A 14,851-nucleotide genomic window follows, 5' to 3' on the forward strand; every position below is an offset into this window, starting at 1 on the left:
ATCACACCTACATATGCAAAACTAAGTGTTATTTTTGACCTCAAATTGCATATAAAACAAATACTAGCACATATATATAATTCCTCCCAAATTACTAAACTCAAAAATCAATCACTATATAAAGCATTGCACGAGCTAATCTAGCAATGAGAGATGAAAGGAAAGAGTTGCTAACCTTTGTGATCATTTGAATGGATGGGGGCCTTGAAATCTTGGGCAAAATGTGTGATGAGCTTGAGAGGAAGAGGGGAAAGAACAGAGAGGAGAGGGGAAAGGGGAAGAATAGAGCGAGCTCGGGTGGATGAAGGGTCTATGTAGGACGACCTTTAGTACCGGTTCGTGATACGACCCGGTACTAAAGGTGCTGGAGGGGCCCCGGACTGACAACATCCTGCCACCACTCACTTTAGTACCGGTTCGTGGCACGAACCGGTGCTAAAGGTTCGCCACGAACCGGTACTAATGAGAGTGGCCCGGCTAGCCATTGGAACCGGCACTAATGTACACATTAGTGCTGGCTCAAATTCAAACTGGCACTAATGTGCTTCACGTTTGACCCTTTTTCTACTAGTGCATGCCTCCCATGTTGCTAAGCCAAGCCTCTAACCCACCTTGTCCTAGCAAACTGTTGTTTGGCTATGCTACCGCTGTGATCAGCCCCTCTCACAGCGTTGTTAGTTGCAGGTGAAGATTGGAGTTGTTCCATGTTGGAACATGGATATTTGTTGGGATATCACAATATCTCTTATTTAATTAATGCACCTATATACTTGGTAAAGGGTGGAAGGCTCGGCCTTATGCCTGGTGTTTTGTTCCACTCTTGCCGCCCTAGTTTCCGTCATATCGGTGTTATGTTCCTGGATTTTGCGTTCCTTACACGGTTGGGTTATAATGGGAACCCCTTGACAGTTCGCCTTGAATAAAACTCCTCCCGCAAGTCCCAACATTGGTTTTACCATTTGCCACCTAGCCCTTTTTCTTTTCCCTTTGGGAGTCGTGCTCCCGAGGGTCATCATTATTTTAACCCCCCCGGGCCAGTGCTCCTCTGAGTGTTGGTCCAACCTGTCAGCTGCCGGTGACCACCAGGGGCAACTCTGGGCTGGTCTACCAGAACCTTAGACAATCTGGTGTGCCCTGAGAATGAGATATGTGCAGCTCCTCTCGAGATTTGTCAGCACATTTGGGTGGCTTTGCGGGTCTTGTTTTACCATTGTCGAGGATGTCTTGTAACCGGGATGCCGAGTCTGATCACAATGTCTTGGGAGAAGCAATATCCATCGTTGACCGTGAGAGCTTGTGATGGGCTAAGTTGGAACACCCCTGTAGGGATTTGAACTTTCGAAAGCCATGCCCGCGGTTATGGGTAGATGGGAATTTGTTAATGTCCGATTGTAGAAAACCTAAAGTTTATCTTAATTAAAATGCACCAACCGCGTGTGTTACCGTGATGGTCTCTTTCCGGCGGTGTCCGGGAAGTGAACACGGTGTTGGAGTTATGCTTGACGTAGGTTGTTCTGGGATCACTTCTTGATCATAGTTTCTCGACCGTGCTTTTGCTTTCTCTTCTCGCTCTCATTTGCGTATGTTAGCCACCAAATATGCTAGTCTCTTGCTGCAGCTCCACCTCATACCTTTTACCCTACCTATAAGCTTAAATAGTCTTGATCGCGAGGGGGTGAGATTGCTGAGTCCCCGTGACTCACAGATACTTCCAAAACCAGTTTGTAGGTGCCGATGTTACCGAGCAGGTGACGCAACCAAGCTCAAGGAGGAGCTCGATGAAGATCTTGTTCATTGTGTTGTTCCGTTTCCAGTTGATCAATAGTGGAGCCCAGTTGGGTCGATCGGGGATCTGTGTAGCATTTGGGGTAGTCTTCTTTTATTTTGGTTCCGTAGTCGGACCTTGATTGTATTTGGATGATGTAATGCTTCATTCACGTATTGTGTGAAGTGGTGATTGTAAGCCAACTATGTATCTCTTTCCCTTATGTATTACATGGGTTGTGTGAAGATTACCTCACTTGCGACATTGCTTTCAATGCGGTTATGCCTCTAAGTCATGCTTCGACACGTAGGAGATATAGCGCATCGAGGGCGTTACAAGTTGGTAATCAGAGCCTTCCTCGACTTAGGAGCCCCATGCTTGATCGAAGCGTTGGCATTGTTGAGTCTAGAAAAATGCCTTGAGTCATTGAGGATTATATATATCGGAGAGTTAGGAATTCTTTTTACTCCTCAGTCCCTTCGTCGCTCTGGTGAGGCATCCTGACATAGAGTTTTGACTCTTCTCTTCTCAAATTTCACTAAAAAAAATTAGGATCACGCGGGTATCTTGGAATCGTTCCGATGGTTTTGTGATGAGAACATTGTTCTTGGTGCCTCCAGACATTTAGGGGTTGTGGCAGTGTCCCGGGGAGTTGAGCTCTAAGGTGTTGTCGTCACAATTTTATTGTTGCAGTTCTGGAATACCTGAGTTCGCCGACATCAAAAATCTCTTTTATGCAGTTGTTGGTGAGATAACCTCGGCGCCACCCAGTACTGGGGCGGGAGTTCGGGAGTATTGCCATAACTCGTATAAGGGATGCTTTTCGAAGGTTGAGGTAAACGATTTCCGAAGGTTTCTTGGTTATGTGTTGAAGGATGGATACAGCTGGATGTAGGATTTGCTAGTTTTGGGTCAAATATTATGCTTCCCCTGTATCCCCAACACCTGATTGCATAACCGGAAAGTTTTGGGAGTTTATAAGTGGGAATTCAAGTAGCTCTTAGGATATCTTTCCGACAGATGTATGATATGAAATTGGGGTTCGACGTCTAGTGGTCTGCCTATCCACGGTTGGTTTTTACAGTGGTCTCGTTGTGTCTTAAAGAGTCCTTGGCTATGCCGACTTGGGGACGCTTCATATGTAATGTGCACTTCCTTGTACATGATGGTGATGTACGATCGAGCCTGTGTAGGCCCCACCACAAAAACTTCGGACGATATCTCTATCATATGTTTGTTCCGGCTTTTCTACAAGCCAATCCTTTGTTTTGTTTTGATCTATGGTAATCGAGTTGCTTCAATGTCAAATGTTGATTCCATACCTTTCCTAAGCGGTGTTCTCATACTCCGAGGTGATACCAATCCTTCATGATAATCGAGATTGTCATGTCAATCCTTTTCAACCAGTGTGTTTCTCTTCAAGCGGATCCGTTAATTTCAACATCGGCAAGATCAATTATCATTTCTTCTCAACGGTGTTTGTTTCATCCATCCCAAGTTGCCTTTGTTTTCCCACCCTCCCACCCTTTTTCTTCGAGGACTAGGATTTCTTTATCAAGTATCTATCTTATGAATATGAAGTCTCTCCATTCTTTTCCGTCAATATTCTTACCCGATGGTTCTCATGAAGATGTTCTACAAGCTCATCATTCTTCATTCTTTTTATTCTCCTGTGGATTATATTCAAGCTTTGTTGATCATATCATTTCCTTGTTTCAATACCTTCTCATGCTGGTGCACCTCTTAATCATCCACTTCTCACTATTCAATTGTTCCGGAGTGCTCAAGATATCTCGAAGATTCGTGTTTCCACTCTACTTTCGTTCAAGCTCTCTCGAGGATGTTATCTCATTCAAGCCATTTAATTAAACCAGTGCAACCTCTCTTTTGAATCGTTCAACGGTGTATCTTTTCAGTGGGCCCTAACCCACAGGTCTTTTTCCAGGGTCTTACCTGACTCTTCTTATATTCCCGGAGCTATTCTCAAATTCTTTTACAAGTTTGACGTAAGAATGATTCATCATCAGTCATATGTTTTTCTCCAAGAACTTTCAACTTCTTTTCATCGTTGGCTAAACCTTTCCATTCTTCATTCCGGTGTGCCCAATAATTCTTGGTGGTTTTTCTCGTCGTCATTCTCAACATTTGATTTCCAAAGAAGAGTTTTACATCCATATCTTATCCGTTCTCTCAGAGATTCGTGGTTCTAGTTCGATGCCATCCTCTCATAGTTGTTTTGGATTGTGAGAATTCTTTTCACCAATCCGGAGCTATTCAAGAGTCTTCTTAGTTTGATTATCCGGAGTCCATAAATTCAGGTTTATTCATTCTCAGCTTTCAGCTCTCATTATCCAAATCTTACTGGTTCATCGTTCAAGTGTTCTCTAATAAGTTCATGATATCTCTGTTCCCTTGTATCTAAATTCCAAGTATCTTCATTCGTTTTTCCAATTCTACCCGGTGATTTGTGCCTTTGTAACTCTCATTTCAATTCTTACGATGGTTCGTTCAAGAGTTTTTCTCCTTCGTTATCATACAGATTCATTCATTGTTCCCAAATCCTACCGGTGGTTTGTTGAAGACCTTCACAAGTTTATGTTATATCTCTCTTAATCCTTTTCGACGAGAATAAGTGGTATGCCAAATCAGTTGCTTGTCATCTATCCAAATTGGTGAAGGAAAAGCATAATGTAATTCTTATTCTTGTTTCATCGAGTAAATTCTATTCCTTATTCCGGAGGTTCATCAAATTCTCTATTTCAATTGTTTCATCCTTTTCTTTTCCCGGAGTTCCAAGATCTCTCAATTTTTCTCATCATGAAGATCCGTCTAATCATGGCAAGGCTTCACTTTGTGTTTTCAACATCTCTTTCCTTCTGTTTGATCATCCTTTTGTTACCGGAGTTGTTCATGGAGGCTAAATGGTGGTTCATCAAGGATCCTTTTTCACTCTTCAATTGTTCTTCAAGATATCTCTCGAAGCTATGATCCGTCAACCTATACTTCAAGTATTCTTCATCTTGCGTTCCGAAGTACAATTCATTCTATCTTATCTTTTGAGGTGGTGTTATGTCATTATTGATAATTTTCCCTTCGTGTTTTACGATTCGCAAGTTTTTCAAGAGTGACATATCTAAATCCATCACTTTTTCTTTGCTCAAGACATCTTTTTAACCAATCAACCTCGTCATTGGAATTATCTTGGGTTATATTTCACCTAAAGCCTTCCCTAAGGATTGTTGCTATCTATGCTGCTTATATATGATCCAAGTTCTTCATTTATCCTCTCGGTGAGATAATTTTCTCGTCTCCTTGTTCATATCTATCCAATCTATTGTTTCCGTTAGTGGCAGAATTTCACCTCAAGTTCTTGAGATGTTTTCCATAAGCCCACAACAAGTTTATTCGTTTCGTTGTTGATAACCCAACAACTTCGTTCTAGCTTTTGCTGTAAGCGTGCTCTCTCAAGACCTTGTTTTTCTCCTCCGTTCATTCCATTCCATTCGCTCATTTCTTCCGGAGGCATTGTGATGTTGCTCTCTTCAAACCTTCTTCTTGTTCTTGCTAGGATCTTGTTCTTTTCTTGCTTATCCATTTAAACCGGAGTGTTGGGCCTTTATGCTCAAGTCCTTTTCATCCTATCAAGCCTTGCATCTCTTTTCAACCGGAGTGCCGTCTCAAATCGTTCTTACCCCTTGTACCATTCTTTCAATAGTTCCGGAGGGAGTATGTTTGATCTCATCAAGTATCCTCTCATCTTGTTAAGTTCATGTTCATTTCCTTCCATTTTTAGTCGGAGTGCTTCCCTAATTATATCATTCTTATTCCTTCTCTATTTAGTTTTGACCGGAGTGGCTTCAATGTCTATCTTGTCACTTAAGCTCGTCTTTTTCGCCGTATTTCTGGTTCCGTGTCCAACAGAGTGATTTCATTTTGTTCATCTCCATTGTATTCTTTCTTTCAATTTGTTCAACCTCTCAAGGTTCATGGTTTCACTCGTTTGTCAAAGAAGCAACTTAGTTTTACATGTTCTCTTCCTCTTTCGTTTTTCCTCCGGTGCCATCCTAGATCTCAGGACGAGATCCTCTTGTAGTGGTGGAGTGTTGTAACGCCCCAAGACCGGAGCTGCAAATGCCTTCCAGGGTTTCCGGGTTTCGTTGTATGTTTTGTTTCGTCTGTTGCATTCATCTTAGCTTCGTGTGCATTGCATCATGTCATCATGCCATAATGTCATTTCTTTTCTTAAGTCAACTAAATAAACCGTAAGGATCTTCGATCCATTTAAACCGAGGGATTTCACGTGGTGATTCTCTTTATAACATATTCTCCCGATATTAGGGAGCTATATTAAATATTCCAATAATTTGGATTCACCCATAAACACACTTGCAGAATATCCCAATGTTGTTGTTATCTTAATTCTTGGTCTTCAACTTTGCCATATATTCTTTCATCATATTCCGGAGCTCCAGCAAAAACCCGAACATTTTTGGCCACACCGAACCTAGTCCCAATTCAAAACCATTTGAATTATATTCAAATGAATTTGAATTTAATTCCCACAATCTTGCCACTTCTATTTTTCTGTGGTCATGTTTATTTTTATGAGTCTAGGAAAATTGTCCTCCTGCTCAAACTCTTTTCCCTAACCCCCCTTCTTTTTCCTCTCTTTCTATTTTCTTTTCGTTTAAAGAAGAAAGAGAGGAGAGGGAGAGCCCAATCCAGCAAGCCCAGCTGACCCCTCCTTTCTACTGGGCCGGCCCCAAGCCCACCTAACGCTGCTAACCCTAGACACCAGGGAGCCCGACTCCCTTCTCCCTCTCGTTCTTCCCTCGTGCCGCCAGGAGACCCTCACTCTCCCCGGTCCCATCTTCCTCTCGTCCTCCTCCCGATCGCCACCCACCGCCGTCAGCGACCTCCAGGAGGGCCACCTCGCGCGCGACCCCGAGCCTCTCCACACGCGCGCGCACGCCTGTCGCTTCGCTCCCGCAAGCGCGCATCCACCCCATGGCCCCTGCGTTCCTCTCTCCCTGTCCTCCCGTCGCCGTCTTCGGCGGGAGCAGGAGCTCCCTGCTGTTTCTGGCCGGCGGAGTCCAAGCCACCGAGCAGCACCGCGCCCTCGTCCCTTTTTCCCTCGTCCTCCTCCCGACCGCTCCACGCCAGCAGTGCCTCGCTCCGCCGCCTAGCGCAGCCGCCGCTGTCTCTCCCATGCCGCGCTGGACCTCCCGCGCTGCCTCTCCTCTTCCTTCTCCTCGCAGAGCACCCCCCGCGCCTCGGCCTCCTTTTTTGCTCGACTCCAGTCATCCTGCCGGAGACCAGCAGGCCGCTGTCGTCCGTCTCCTCCCCCTGGAGACTGCGAGCTCACCCGACCCGCGCGGCCATGGCACCACCGTCCTCCATGGTGTGCCTGCGCCCTGCCCTCCTCATCGTCCTGCTCATTCTGGCCGGGGCCATGGACGTGCGTTGCCACTAGCCTCTGCCGCATGCGTCCCATCTCCCATGTCGCATCCCGGCAACATTTTCGTGTTCGAGCCCACCACTGCACCTTTGCACCACAATGTTGCTCGCGGCACACCAAGTACCTGGATCGCCATTTCGTCTATCGCCTTCAAGTGGACGATTACCGTGGATGTGTTCCGGTGTCACATGGAATCATTGAGCCCGTCAAGACACATACCTGGATCGTCAAGTACCGTCTGCCGGATTCGCCAAGTACCACGTCGTCGGTGTCCCTCCAAGATTGATGTTGGAACGTGCACGACTACACGAATTCGCCAAGTACCACTACACCCCCGAAGAGTTCGGATTTGACAAGTCTGATGTCGCGTTTGTACAACTACGCTGCCGAGACCGAGACCAGCGAGACCGACCTTGTAACGCTATGCAAGTACCTCTACTAGTGATTCGAACATCTACAAACCGTGTACAACTACCGCCGCTGTGATTTTGAAGGTATACCACCGAAACGACCGTCTGAGAACGAATGCATGTTGTATGAGATGCACCCGTTGTCTACACCGTGTCCGAGTTGTCACTTGCTCGGTCCTCCTCTTTTGCCGCTAACCCGTGGGGACCTGGTATCCGGGAGCACCCCACCATCCTTTCATGACACGCCCCCGTCACTTTTCCTTTTGCACCGGCATCTCAATCGAGTTACCGGAAACCGGGACGTTGCCGTGGCACCGTTTCGTTATCGTTGCCGTGGCACCCCTTTTCATTTCCGCCACGATGACAAATGCTTCTTAATATACTCTTATCAACTTATTCATAAATATTGCATAAAACTTGCATGTCATCCGCATCATGATAACAACAATTAAAATGTTTAAAATTGTTGTTGCAATAAATTACTAAGGCATATGGGGATTTACCGGATTCGTTATTTGTTATATCCGGCCCCATTTAAATTTTTTAGATGGTGTAGTTTTGTTATGCCTCACCTCTTGCCATGTTAACCAACATTTAATATTGTTGAGTACCTAACCGGGAGAGAACTAAATAATTGATGTGGTGTTTCGTCAATATGAAACTCGTTGCATATTGAGCTCCACTTAGTTTGTAGTGTTGTTTGTTGCATGTTGCCATGCCATGCTTCATTAAACCGGACATGCATCATACTTGGTTGTGCATCATGCCATGTTCATGTGTTGGTTGTTTACTATGTTGTTTGCTTTCTTTTCGGTGTACTTCTTCTCGGTAATCCGATAATGTTGTGTTTGTGAGGATCCGTTGGCTACATCCATTTGTCTTCTTCATGGACTCGTTCTTCTTCCTTGCGGGATCTCAGGCAACATGACCATACCCTCGAAATCACTTCTATCTTTGCTTGCTAGTTGCTCACTCTTTTGCTATGCCTATGCTGCGATACCTACCACTTGCTTATCATGCCTCCCATGTTGCTAAGCCAAGCCTCTAACCCACCTTGTCCTAGCAAACCATTGTTTGGCTATGTTACCGCTTTGCTCAGCCCCTCTTATAGCGTTGTTAGTTGCAGGTGAAGATTGGAGTTGTTCCATGTTGGAACATGGATATGTTGGGATATCACAATATCTCTTATTTAATTAATGCACCTATATACTTGGTAAAGGGTGGAAGGCTCGGCCTTATGCCTGGTGTTTTGTCCCACTCTTACCGCCCTAGTTTCCGTCATATAGGTGTTATGTTCCCCAATTTTGCGTTCCTTACACGGTTGGGTTATAATGGGAACCCCTTGACAGTTCGCCTTGAATAAAACTCCTCCCGCAAGGCCCAACATTGGTTTTACCATTTGCCACCTAGCCCTTTTTCTTTTCCCTTAGGAGTCATGCTCCCGAGGGTCATCATTATTTTAAACCCCCCCCCGGGCCAGTGCTCCTCTGAGTGTTGGTCCAACCTGTCAGCTGCCGGTGACCACCAGGAGCAACTCTGGGCTGGTCTACCGGAACCATGGACAATCCAGTGTGCCCTGAGAACGAGATATGTGCAGCTCCTATCGGGATTTGTCGGCACATTCGGGTGGCTTTGTGGGTCTTGTTTTACCATTGTCGAGGATGTCTTGTAACCGGGATGCCGAGTCTGATCGGAATGTCTTGGGAGAAGGAATATCCTTCATTGACCATGAGAGCTTGTGATGGGCTAAGTTGGAACACCCCTGTAGGGATTTGAACTTTTGAAAGCCGTTCCTGCAGTTATGGGTAGATGGGAATTTGTTAATGTCCGGTTGTAGAAAACCTAAAGTTTATCTTAATTAAAATGCACCAACCGCATGTGTTACCGTGATGGTCTCTTTCCGGCAGTGTTCGGGAAGTGAACACGGTGTTGGAGTTATGCTTGACGTATGTTGTTCTAGGATCACTTCTTGATTATAGTTTCTCGACCATGCTTTTGCTTTCTCTTCTCGCTCTCATTTGCGTATGTTAGCCACCAAATATGCTAGTCGCTTGCTGCAGCTCCACCTCATACCTTTTACCCTACCTATAAGCTTAAATAGTCTTGATCGCGAGGGGGTGAGATTGCTGAGTCCCTGTGACTCACAGATACTTCCAAAACCAGTTTGCAGGTGCCGATGTTACCGACCAGGTGACGCAACCAAGCTCAAGGAGGAGCTCGATGAAGATCTTGTTCATTGTGTTGTTCCGTTTCCAGTTGATCAGTAGTGGAGCCCAGTTGGGTCGATCGGGGATCTGTGTAGCATTTGGGGTAGTCTTCTTTTATTTTGGTTCTGTAGTCGGACCATGATTGTATTTGGATGATGTAATGCTTTATTCATGTATTGTGTGAAGTGGCGATTCTAAGCCAACTATGTATCTCTTTCCCTTATGTATTACATGGGTTGTGTGAAGATTACCTCACTTGCGACATTGCTTTCAATGCGGTTATGCCTCTAAGTCGTGCTTCGACACGTAGGAGATATAGCCGCATCGAGGGCGTTACAGACTGCTACCAAACATATTCATCATAAATTATTTCCTTTGTAGCATGGACATTTGGAATTGAATTATTCAAAGCAATAGTCTATAATTTGACATGACATCAATACTCAAGCATATCAACAAGCAACCATATCTTGCAGAATATCAATGCTAAAGAAAGTTATCCCTAGCCCATTATGCTGAATTGTTGATCCATTCATGAAACACACTCAAATATTAACTACATACAATGCACAAGTATGACAATAGTATTCCCTAGTTGCTGCTTTATAAGAGAAGATGGAGACTCAACATAAAAATAAAAATTGCATAAAACTAAATAGATAGGCCCTTCGCAGAGGGAACCGGGGATTTATAGAGATGCCAGAGCTCATAGCTTAAATTGAGAGATAAAATTATTTTGAGAGGCATGCTTTTCCTGTCAACAAAAATGACCGAGAATTCCAATATCTTCCATGCTAGACAAATTATAGGCGGTTCCCAAACAGAAATTAAAGTTTATTTCCTTTTCACCATTCTTTCACAATCCTTGCCTAGTTGTATCCACACATGCCTTCCATACCAACACTTCCCAAGGAATTTACTATCATAGGTTTTTTCATTTCGGGACTAGGCATCCCGGTTTCCTGCCATGCTCTCGTGCAAGTGAATAAACACTCATCACGAGAATAAAATACCTAGCATGGAAAATATTGGCCACCCCCTGCCGCTTCATGAGCGGTACGGGCACAACTAGAGTTGGCACGTACAAATTTACTTTGAATGGCATGGAATAGCGCATATAGCTAGGTATGGTGGACTCATTTGGCACAACTTTGGGTTTACCCACTTAGTACAAGTGAAGGCTAGCAAATAGATTAAGAAGCAACCAACCAAAAACAAAAACATTCATAAACAAGCATTGAACATAATTAACACTGAATAATGCTGCACAAGTAGGATAAATTTCATTGCATAACTATTGACTTTACATGCATGCATAGGGAATCACTAACCTTAAAACCAATATTCTTAATAAAGCATAATTACTCACCAACATGACTCGCATATCACTATCTCCATATCGCAAAACTATTGCAAGGAATCAAGTTTATAATATACAATGATCTTCATGAAAGTTTATATTATTTCTGCCTTGGATATCTATCACTTTGGGACCAAATTCATAGCTCGTGCAAATTACCATTACTATTCTTAACTCTCAAAAAGATCTAAGTGAAGCACGAGAGCATAAATATTTCTTCAAAATTTATCAACTCTCAAAATAATATAAGTGAAGCAAGAGAGTTTATTTCTTTAAAATTTATCAACTATCAAAATAATATAAGTGAAGCAAGAGAGTTTATTTCTTTAAAATATAACCACCGTCGTGCTCAAAAAGATATAAGTGAAGCACTAGCGCAGCTGCTAGCTCAAAAGATTTAAGTGAAGTACATAGAGTATTTCTAGCAAATCATGATATGTGTGTGGCTCTCTCAAACAAGTGTGTCTAGCAAGGATGATTGTGACAAACTAAAAAGAAAAACAAAGCAAAGACTCATATAATACAACACGCTCCAAGCAAAACTCATCATATGTGACAAATAAAAATATAGCTCCAAGTAAAAATACCGATGGTCGTTAAAAGAAAGAGGGGATGCCTTTCGGGGCATTCCCAAGATTAGTTGCTTGGGAGTCCTTGAATATTACCTTGGGGTGCCTCGGGCATCCCCAAGCTTAGGCTCTTTCCACTTCGTATTCCTTCAACAATCGTGAATCTCACCAAAAACTTGAAAACTTCAATCACACGAAACTTAACAAAACCTCGTGACATCCATTAGTATAATAAAGCAAATCACCACTTTAAGTACTATTGCAAATCCATTCATACTTTATTATTACATTATACCTACTATATTCTAACTTTACCATGGCTTATACCCCCCGATACAATCCATAGATTCATCAAAATAAGCACACAATGCAATGAAAACAGAATTTGTCAAAAACAAAACATTCTGTAGTAATCTGAACTTTGACCATACTTCTGTAACTCTAAAAAATCTGAAAATTTAGCAAAACGTGGAAAATCTGTATATAAATCATTTGTAGAAAATTCAGAATTTTTCGTCGCTCCAGTGATTTTTAACAATTCTTCTACTGGACGTAAAAGTTTTTGTTAATGCATAGAATAAAAGCAATTATCACCCAAATCATCCCAAAGGCTTTACTTGGCACAAACACTAATTAAAACATAAAAACACACTCATAATAGTATCATATTTGTATATTTATTTGAAAACAGAAAGGAAAACAAAAAATTAAAAGACAACTATTAGGTTACCTCCCAACAAGCGCTATTGTTTTATGCCCCTAGCTAGGCATAATGCATAGTTTCAAGTATTGCCATCTTTGTTTTCTATCTCCTCAATCACACAACCATACCTCTTAGGAGTTCTAGCACACATGTTTCTAATGATCACACTCCTAGGGACAAAATTGAGAGATTTATTCTCATAGATCGGTTCCTTTATTAAATCAACAAAGTTGAGGTGAACACTAACCATTTTAATACCCTCGTTGTTGATGCTAGTTGTGGCACCCTTGTCTTTAGGAACATAGATAAGATTGCACTTCCTATTAGGAGGGGTTTCTTCAGTAGTTTTAATGGAAGAAAAAGCATAACCCAAATTGTTAATAATTTCCTCCAACTTATAAATCATAGCGGGACTTTGTTCTAAGCTTTCATTGATTATTGGTTCTTTCTCTTTTAGCATCTTTAGAGTAATTCCTACCTTTGATCCAAATTGAGTGACATGGTCGTGAATTTTTTATCCAAATTATCAATACGTTCTATGGTAGGCATCTTCTGTTTAATAGCATCTAATATTTGCATAACATGTTCCAAAGTTAAAACCATTTCATTAACAGTGACAGGTGGTGATACCACTAAATTTCTCATAGCATTAAAAGCATCAATAGAAGAACACATCAAGAAATTCCCTCCGGTAATAGTGTCAAGCACAAATCTATACCAAGTGGTAATACCCGCATAAAAATTGCAAAGAAGAATGGTAGTAGATTGCTTACGAGTTGATCTATTATAAGCATTGCAAATCCTATACCAAGCATCTTTTAAATTCTCTCCTCCTCTTTGCTTAAAATTTAGAACTTCGTTCTCAGGAGTGCACGTAGCAAGGGAAGAACTAGCCACTACAATAAAGTGGGCAAGCAAGCAAAGGAGAAAACAAGAAACCACAAGAAAGGCAAACAGAAAAAATATTTTTGTATTTTTGTAGAAACTTTTTAGAAGTGGGGGAGATGAAAACGAGAGGAAAATGGCAAATAATGTAAATGCAAGGAGATGAAAGTTTATGAGTAGGTACTTGATAGATGTTGATGATGTCTCCCCGGCAACGGCGCCAGAAATTCTTCCTACTACTTGTGAGCTGCATTCGGATTTCCTCGAAGAGGAGAGGATGATGCAGTACATTAGAGATAAATATTCCCCTCAGTTATGAAACCAAGGTTATCAATCCAGTAGGAGAATGAAGCAACACTATGTAAATAGCACCTACACACAAACAACAAATACTTGCAACCCAACGCGTAGAGGGGTTGTCAAGCCCTCAACGGTTATGAGCAAGATTCAAAGATATAGTTTTTGATAGATAAATCTAAAAAAAATTCAGCGAGGTATTTTTGTTTCAATATATGATAGGAAATAGACCCGAGGGCCATAGTTTTCACTAGAGGCTTCTCTCGAGAAAATAGCATACGGTGAGTAAACAATTTACTGTTGAGCAATTGATAGAAAAGCAAATAATTATGACGATATCCAAGGCGAATGATCATACATAGGCACCATGTCCAAGATTAGTAGACCAAAACGATTCTACATCTACTACTATTACTCCACACATCGACCGCTATCCAGCATGCATCTAGTGTATTGTCACATCCCTGCTTTTAGTCATGCATCAGGATTGGATGAACATGTGCATCATGTTTAAATTTCCTTTAAACTTGAAATGGGGCCTAATCAACCCCAACACCCCCCTGAAAATGCTAATTTCCAACAATTGGAATTTCAATGAACCCAAAATGCCCTTCATAAAAGTCCACCATTTTTGGTCTTGTCTAAAACCTCTGCCAAAAATGGTCTTGCAATTTATGGAGCCATTCTGGATTTTTGAACAAGCCATAAGTATTTGAATTTGGCCATTTCAAATGCTATAAATATTTTAAAGTGCTCAAATAATCTTGGAAGCATTTTTAGGCAGTTGAGAATATTCCCAAATGTGCCTCTGAATATTTCCAGAGTTTTTGGAAATGAAATAGTATTTATTCTATTTCAATACACAGAGCAGGAAATAAATAAAGAACAAAATAGAAAGAGAGAGAGAGTTAGAGCTTACCTGTCGCCCTAGCCTGGCCCAGCTCGGCCCAGCCCATTGGCTACCGCCAGTCATCCCCCTCCTCTCGCCAGGAGGACGAGAGGCGCGTGCCCGACGCCCGCAGCCACACGCCAGCCACCTCCTGCTTCTGCCGACACCTAGGACACCGTTTATGAGTGCCACGCACTCTCCCTCGTCCCCCTCTCACTTTCCCCACTCTCCCCATGCCCCTCTCCCCCCTCTGGCTCTCTCCCCATCCCCTCCCGAGAGGAGCTTGTCGCCACCGTCGCTGTTTACCG

This window comes from Triticum urartu, chromosome 7A, assembly GCF_056163025.1.
Source record: "Triticum urartu cultivar PI428250 chromosome 7A, HENAU_Tu73, whole genome shotgun sequence".
NCBI lineage: Eukaryota > Viridiplantae > Streptophyta > Magnoliopsida > Poales > Poaceae > Triticum > Triticum urartu.